This window comes from Gossypium arboreum, chromosome 1, assembly GCF_025698485.1.
Source record: "Gossypium arboreum isolate Shixiya-1 chromosome 1, ASM2569848v2, whole genome shotgun sequence".
In the NCBI taxonomy this organism is placed as follows: Eukaryota; Viridiplantae; Streptophyta; class Magnoliopsida; order Malvales; family Malvaceae; genus Gossypium; species Gossypium arboreum.
In genome coordinates, this window is record NC_069070.1 from 120,905,636 (window position 1) to 120,914,946 (window position 9,311).

The window sequence follows — 9,311 nt, forward strand, 5'->3', positions numbered from 1 at the left end:
TATTAAAAACTGGTCATTATATCGTCAACATGAGATACACGTGATACACCATATGTAATTGTTTAATTATTTCGTTAACCACGCTAGCATTTAACAGAAAAAACTAATAAAATTTTTAACACAAACAACTAATTTACCCTTTAATCTAACATATAAAAATTAATTTTCTTATTTTTCAAGTAAAAAGAATAAAATACAATTTTACTCTTATAAAAACTTCCATAAAATTTTTACACCTTCAACTCATGTCACATCAAGTACTAGAACAATAACATTTTTATTTTAAAGTTATCACACAATCCAATTTAAGAGAAATTATTTAATAATTCAATCATTCATTCGATAAAAAGAATAAAAAAATAAAGCAATTAAATTTTAAATATATGAAAAAGTACAGGGACTATAACCATAATTATACCTAGACTTTTTTTCTATTTGAATATCCCCCTTCCTCATAAACCGTAACGAGTAACAACAAAGTACAGAATAATACAACATCTTTTTCCTGCCTCTAAATTAAAAAACAATTGCAAGGGTTAAAGCCAAAATTGCAGCATAAGATAACATTGGTTGATGAATTATGCGAAAGAGGACAAATTTTTAACACGATTAGTGCGACTTAAACCTAAGCCGTATTTTATTTTTCATTTGAGAAGAAGTTGAACGCGGCTATCACCAAGGCGAAGAGAATAAGAAACTTTCTTGTACTCAGCCCAAGTGAATGGCCTATACAGCAATGGCCTATGGGGTGTGACCAGTTCCGGTGGAACACTGAGCCATGCATGGGGTGGTGGCGCCCCAAAATATGCCATTGACATTCTATACTTGTACCCATTGGTCAATGCTCTGTGCCTTACGCTCATGAACCTCCCATTTGTCATTGCCTTCAATAAAAAACCAAAAAAAAAAAAACACACACTAATATATACGAAGCTACATTTATTTAAAATTTTTTAACCTAATTATATATGAAAATAGTAAGTTAACATATTACTATCGTTAAAATATACTGACTTGACATTGATTATCAATATCACGGTAATATATGGCAAAAAATAAAAATTATAAACAAATTAAAAACAAATTATTTTAGTCGCATGTTAGAATATAAGATTGTGTCACCATATTATTAATTATCAATGTCACGTCAATATATTTCAACAGTATTAATCAATTTCCAAGTTTAAATTATCAAATTTGAATATCTCTGAATATATTAAATCTAAGAAAAACCTCGAAGAGAACAAATAAATTTTTAAATTTAATTATTATTACAATAATAAATTCCTGGGATGAAATCATAATTTAGTTCTAAAATTGGTAATTATTTTCACCTCCATTCTTGAATTTTTTTATCCACAATAATCTCAAACTTAATATTTTTCAATTTAGTTCTTAAACTTATATTCTATTAAAATATGATGACATGATTCTCCAAAAAAATTTGCCATTTTATAATCCCTTTATTTTCTTTTGTATAGTAAAGGAATGTTCTAACTCTTTTAAAGTTTTATTTAGTAATATTATCTAAATCAGATTAGATTTGGTTTGATCGAAAATCAATTAAAATATCTTCTAGAGAAAAGTTTTGATCAACTGTGCTCAAACCGGTACAAACTGATTTAACTGAACTAAAATATAATTAAACCAGTTTTAAATATTTCTTGTTATCTTTAATGATTTGTTTAATCAATTCGATTAGATGAATAAACCGATGACTTGAGCAAGTTGATCGTGGATCCGGTTTTAAACAGCTTCGTGATATCTTTGAGACTATTAAATATCCATCTATAGTTGCTCTGCAAGGAACTATAACTGGCAATACAGCCCATCAAACCAGAAACCCCTTTTTATGTTCAATTGGATAGAAACTGATACGTGGGGTTTTACAATCCAAAGCTGCAGTGGATTCCCCAATGCATGTACCAGTTTCCATCAATCAAAATTTACCCTTTATTATTATTCTTTAGGGGTCAAATTGTTATGAAAGAGAGGAAGAGGGACCAACCTGTAAAACATCACCTACGTTGATGCAAAAGGCAGTAGGGTCAGGGGTGACGGGGACCCAGGTCCCACCGGCTACACAAATCTGCAGGCCACCCACGTCGTTTGATCTGAGGATGGTCAGCATCTGAGGGTCGGTGTGTTCCCCGAAACCTATTTCGGTGGTGGTGGTGGCGCGGTGCGGTGGAGGTGGTGTGTGGAATGAGGAAGGTGGATAGTGATTGAGCCTGAACATGGAGTCGCTATCGACGTCCCTGATCATGTTGCTTAACAGTGATGGATCATGGACCCTAATCCTTCTGCCATCAGATCCAAGATTTCACATGCTAATCGCTTAACGGCTTCTATGTAGCCGCTCACGGCGGAGCTGTCACCACACACACACAAAAAAGTAAAAACATTGTTAGAAAACAATTTAAGGCAATATTTTTAAATTTGAACCATTATTTGGATTTATCACAATATCGATTCTTAATTCTTAATTCTGATTGATTTAATTTTTAAATATCATTTAATTAAATAAATTATAAAAATTCAAAAAAAGCAACTAATTCAATTTATCAGATCTTTCATGTTGATCAAAAGCTATTTCTACAAAAATTAAATGGGTAAAATATTTTGACATAAATTAACAAATAATAAAATAGTATTATTATTATGGTTAAAATATTCTTTTAAATACCATGAATGGATCTGAAAAGACTGTCAAGGCTTTGACCTCTCTTATTTAAAATAAAAGAAAATATATTTTGAATTTTAAAAAAATATTTTAAGATGTTTTGATATAAAATCTTATCTTTTTGAAAATATTTTTAAACTGGCAGTACGTTTATTTCTAATAAAATTAAAATTAACAGTACTGATAAAATTAATTATTATAATTGTGAGGTAAAAATTTTACAGCACCATAATTACCATCCATCCATCAAAAGAGAAATTAAATTTAAAAAATTATAATTTTATCTTGTCTTAATTTCAATTGAATCAGATTGGTCAATTTACTACAGTTGTATTATTTTTATAATTTGAGCAGTTAAATCGGTAAGTTCTTTATTACGAAAGTTTTACTATTTATGTGTAATTTTCTCTGCTTTTATGTGGGTTTTTATTAATAAAAATTAAATAGATATTGGCCAAATAAATAAAATAAAAAGCTTCCATTGAAAACCCTTTGATTTGATCAGACCTTCCTTTATATCTGATTCTCTGACTTGTCATTTTGATTTCCAATGGTACTTTCCCCTACAGCCAGCCCTATTAGATTTTGCTCTTGTGTTTTCACGCGACTACATGGGCGCGTGGAATTAAACTGACAACTTAACCAAACACAGGGATATGTCTCTCTGACAAGATATCCCGTGTAAGAGAGTTTAAAACTACACAAAACTATATTCTCAACTGAATGACTTCTCAATAAGTCCATATTTATTTATTATTGTCGAAATGTCTTTCAAAATATATATATTATCGTTAAATTGCTAAAAACATAAGAAATAAAAATAAATAAATTTCGCATTTTAGAAGAACTAAAACCACAATTAGTCCCTCTGAACTTTGAGTTATTGGAGCGGATTTAATTAAAAACCTCACGTGTTTTCCTGATTTTCAGTTCTTTTTATTCATCAAACAAAATTGTCTGAATTAATTGTTTTTTCATGGCTAAATCAAGATGGTTTAATTAAAATATTGACCCTTAAATTATATCATTTTTTCACTTAAATACCTACTTAAACTATTAATTAATCTTATTTTATCCCAAACCACGATACAATCAATAAAAACATTATCCGTGGCCCATTTTTTTACTGAAAATCATGCATTTTTAGTAAAATTTTACTAAAAATTATAGGTACTTAAATGATAAAATTGATTTGATTTAAGGGTTAATTTTGTAGTTAGTCCAATAAACACAAAAAAAAAAACAACAATTCAAGAAAAGTAAAAAGGAGCAACTGAGCATTGCAGTGCATGAAAATAGCAGCAGAATATATATTACAACAAGCCTATATACCAAATAAACATGCCTTAATTTTTATTATTTATCATTTTAAATAACATTATTAATTGTTTTCTAGAGATAATTATACTAAAATAAATATTAATATTTTATATTTTAACTTAATGCGTATAAAGATATTTCGATAATTATCTCGACACACAATAGATTTTTTCTAAATATCCCTTTATATGAATGATTACAGGGGTGTAATAAAAATTTTTTACTTCACAATTACAGTAATTAATCTTTATCGTGCATCCAAAAACATCCTAAAAACCTATCAAAACCAGTCAGGTCCCAATTTTTTATTTATTACCATTTTCAAGAGGGAAGTAATTTATTTGAGGGGAGTTTTGAAAAGGGCATAACATGAGCCAAAATATGGTAATGATTGCCATTTAAAGCTATGGGAATATTGAAGAGTTTAATGCGATGTGGGATATCAAAATGATACATTACAACTCATCTAAAAGCTCACGTTCATGGATTTCCTCTTTTTTTTAAACAAAAATCACTTAATAAATAATTTTTTTAAAAAAATAGTAAAACATGCTGGCAAAATACCCTAGCTTACTAGACCAAGGCCCAAACTCATACAAAAACAACAATATATTACTTCTTAATACATAAATTATAAACAATGTATAAAAAAAATCTTTATAATCATATATTTTTATAATATATAGCAAAAACCGAGCGTTTATTTTCAGTACAGTAATTTTAGTTTTCTTTTCTTACCATATATTATAATATTATTATGGTATTTAATTTTATCGTCTATAAAAAACCTTAAATTATTCATAAATTTTCTGAACTTCAACTAATTAAATTATAGTATTTAAACATATCTCAAATATAAGTGATTGATTCATATTAATGATCCATCATTTGGCCGACCATTCACGAAAATGGCAAATAACCACTAAACATGCAAGAATTAAAGTATGTAAGGAAAAAAAAAAACATGTCTGATGATGATAATAATAATATGAAGTACCTGAACTTTTTGGGGTCATCGGAGATGGTGTGGGATAACTGAGAAATGGAAGAAGGGTTGGTATGAAGAAGAAGATATTCAACTTCTCCACTATCACCATTGACACCAATGCTCTTAATGCCATACCCGAAAGGACCGGCCGGTCCAGCCCTTTGCTTTTCGCAAACCGGCTTCGTAAAAAAGCCAAGACCTTCTTCTTCCATTGCGGCGATAACATCGTCGGAGACACCGTGGTGGACCGCCTTGAAGAACCCGTACTGTTCGCAGGCTTTTACGATGAGCTTTGACACCTCTGATCTATCGGCTGAAAGGTTTATCACCGGTAACTCGATCGGTTCTGGCTTTCCGGATCGAGCCGGGTTTGGTGGAGCCACTACCATGACTGTTAAGTATTTTTTATTAAAAAATGGAAATTTTCCAAATATATATAATGGAAAAAAAGAAGGGTCTGCAACAAGAAAGGATGGAAGCGGAGAGAAGTAAGAGGAAGAGGAAGTGCAAAAGGGTGTGTGTTTTATAGATGCGTGACGGAGTCTACGATATTTATAAAAAGACTAAATAGAATCTCATGGATTATTTTTTTATTTAAATAATACGAATAAAGATAATTATTTCTCAAAATTGCCAGAAATGAATCAACTCTAAACCGCCATATGACGTAACTGGATCGGTTAGATTAGGAATCCATTGAAATATCGAACCAGAAAAAGATATTGGAGATTGATTTGAGAACCGATAGAACTGGACTAAAACCTTGAAACAGATTTTTTTTATTAATTTATTTAATTGAAGTGGACAAATCGATTGAACTGATAAATCAGTAACCTTAAATTACTCAACCATCCGTTCAATTCTGAAAAACCTTCTTTACAGCTGAATTCGGTGAAAAAATACTATTCATTTTTGTTTCACACATATATTATTTTGATAATTAATTTTTATTTTATTACTTAAATAAAAATCTAGAATACGTGAATGGAACAATAAATTTATTTATTTTCTTCATGAAGTGGCAACAAATATTTATTTTAAAAATTTCTGCTTTCATTAATTTTGAATTTGATAAATAAGTAAATTTATATTTTTTTCTTACAGAATGGACGACAATAATAAAATTTGAACCTTAAATTAATTACATAAGTGTTCTTTGAATAAGACTGTCACTTGTTTAAACGGTAGAAGAAAGTACTAGCACCTCCCTTGAAATATTCTCAAATATCTTCAGACCCTGGTTTGTTCCAAAGTCATTTTGGCCAAGCAGTCAACAATTTTATTAAAGTCTTTAGGAGAGTCTCTCATGACTCAAAATCCTGTATTTGCCAGAAGATGATGAATACGTCTAATAAGGGCAGAGTTCAAACTCGTCAAAGAAGATTTCTTAATGGTTTTAACTACCTTGAGCTATCGGTTTGAATCATCACTCCAACCTATTGCTTATCTTGGATGAGGTCAATCCATCAAGAGTTCCCCACAATTCAACATCAAAGAATGAACATTCGCCCAAATATCTCTCATATCCCATAATCTCACAATTCAACCTTTTTTTTTTTAGTTAGGCGCAAAATCAAATATTCTTTTTAACAATTGAAACTAAACTATATAATTTTATGAGAGTTAAATCATATCTTTTGGTATATACTTCAATGATTTATTCAAATTTATTGGGACAGCATAGACTTATTTATATCAAATAAATAAATAAATAATACATAAAATAAAATAAAGTTCATTTTCAAGATGATTAGGAAATTCAAGGGTTTTGGGTGGAGTGAAGTACAAGTAGCAAAAACCTGTTTAAGGAAAATAAAACTGTTGACTTTATTAATCTCACCTATTGACTTTTATTAAAAAACCTTTATTTAATTTAATTTTGGTATAATTTGTCACGTGGCTGGAAAATCTTTTATATTACCTTTTATAATAAAAATAATATTTTAGACGTGAATTTTATATTTTGAAAAATAATATTATTAAATTAAGTGGACAAAATTTTCAATGATGAAAAGTATGACTTAAGAGGGTAGGGGTGAAGTTAAAAAAATTCTAGAGGACAGAAATTACATTATATATTTTATGATAGTAAAATGTAAATTTTTCATTTTATAGCTTATATATTTATAATTTTTAGAGGATTAGATCAAATTTTATCATTTTAAGAAGTAAAAGTATAATTTTACTATTATTAATTTAAAATTTAAAAATTTATTTTAAAAGGCTGGGCCCTTGCGTGGGCCTTTAGATCCACCTAATTATAAGCATTCTTTATTTACCAATACTAGCTTTTTTTATACTGAGTTTATTTAATACTAAAATTTATTTTTATACTGAGTTTATTTAATACTAAAATTTGCACATTGTAAGTGAAAACTTAAAATATATACTAAAAATATAATTATTTAATAAATTAGTGGTAGGGTTTTTTTAATTTAACAACAATATTTTGAAAAACAATAAAAAAATAAATATGACATATGGCTATTTTTTATCTCGTTTGTGGTATTAAAAATTTACCATCAATTATTCAATAATTTTATTAAAATATATAAATATCAACGTTTTTTTTCTTATGGTTAAAAATAATTATAAGTGCTTAGAAAAGTATTAAAGTTTTGTGATTCGAATCTTGTTTGATCCGACTTAAAAAGTTCAAGTGCAACTCACTTGTTAAAAAGATAAAATTAAGAAGAAGTAAAATAAAAGATATGTGGAGGCAAAGGACCCAGGGCCAACAACGTAGACTTATGTGTATTACATAATGAAATATAAAAAATAATAATAATTTCTCAAATTTATTTTGGATTTTGGTGTGAAGTGAAGCACAAGTAGCTAATGCCTGATTGAGAAAAACGTTGACTGAAATAACTCTCCCCAATTGACTTTTCTTTACCCCTCTCTTTTATCTTATTTTGACTTAAATTCAATGTTATTTTTAACACTTTTTATTTATTATTTTAGCTTTTTAGATTGAATTTATTTTTATGGTATTTAATAAATTAAAAAATTAAGTGTTGAAAAATAAGCATTGGAAATTTAAATGTTGAATTTTAGTTATAAAAATTGTTTGATGTATTTTTAATCTTAGTTACAAAAGATAAATATATTATTTAATAATTATAATTTTAAATTATGAAAAATTATATTATACATTTTATTATTAATTTTAAATATTTCACCTTATTCTAAACAAAAAAAATCAAATTTTAAATGTAACATTTTTATAAGATAGTATAAGTGTATTGATACGAGCATCAAAAGCTATTCTTGGACGTAATGGGATCAGTTTGTCATAAGGTCTCATAACTCGATCCAAATCTAAGCATTTGAAAGCTCAACTCAATGTGTTGGTGTAAAAATGAATGTCAAAAGGCTTTCGAGAATTCATTTTGTTTATGAAAACGCTCTAGGATTTTTTTTTTTTTTTTTACTTCGAGAACTCTTGTTTTGTGTTTTTTAAGAAAAAAACTTCAACATTGTTTCTTTCGAAATATTTGGTGGAAATTTTTCAACTCTCGATTTGTCAAGGATCAGCTTTGAAGGGTCGTTTTCTGTTTTTTTAACTGGTTGTCTTTTGTGAAACAACTTATTTTAAGGAGAAACAATCTTACGTCTCTTTTCTGTTCATTTCTCTCTTATCTCAATCTTTTTTAATTTAATTAACCCTAATCTTCATTTTGCATTTAATCTTTTGTTTTATCTTGTTTTTAGATTACAACTTGAATCGGTCCTATTTGTTGCCTTATCATGTATTTTCATATATAGTACCTGAGATCGACATTTTTTTTTCTAATATGGTATCTGTGTTATTTTTTTTTCTCAATCTTGTACTTGTATCTGACAAAAGTTATTTATGTTAGCACTCGAAGACAATTGTGTTAATCTTTTAGTGCTTAGTTCATATTTTAGAGTTTATTTGATAAAAAATAATAATTAGCTAATAATATTAACTTCTATTAAATCACATCAATCGACTATATTTGATTTAATTAAATGTAAAATTAAACAAATTTACAATTAAAACTAATTTTATTCTATTAACAACAACATGAAAATTTTAAACTTAAAAATATTTGCAATTAAATTTCATCAAATCACCCATTAAACCCGAATCAAGAACTAAAATGTTAACATTATATCATCTTTGGGTACCGAAATATATAACTTTTATCAGATACATGTATTAAATTGAACTAAAAAACAACACAAATACCACATTAAAGAAAATGTTAAACTGAGATACTAAATTATATATTAAAGTTTAATTATAATTATAATTATTTAGAGATGGTTAGAGTGCCACATGGCACTGGTGGC

General features: G+C 27.8%; 1 pseudogene; it reads right to left on the reverse strand.

Moving 5' to 3' along the window:
- Window positions 1-315: 315 nt before the first annotated feature.
- LOC108481001 (gibberellin 2-beta-dioxygenase 2-like) lies at window positions 316-5,535 on the reverse strand (annotated as a pseudogene).
- Between the last annotated feature and the right edge of the window lie 3,776 nt (window positions 5,536-9,311).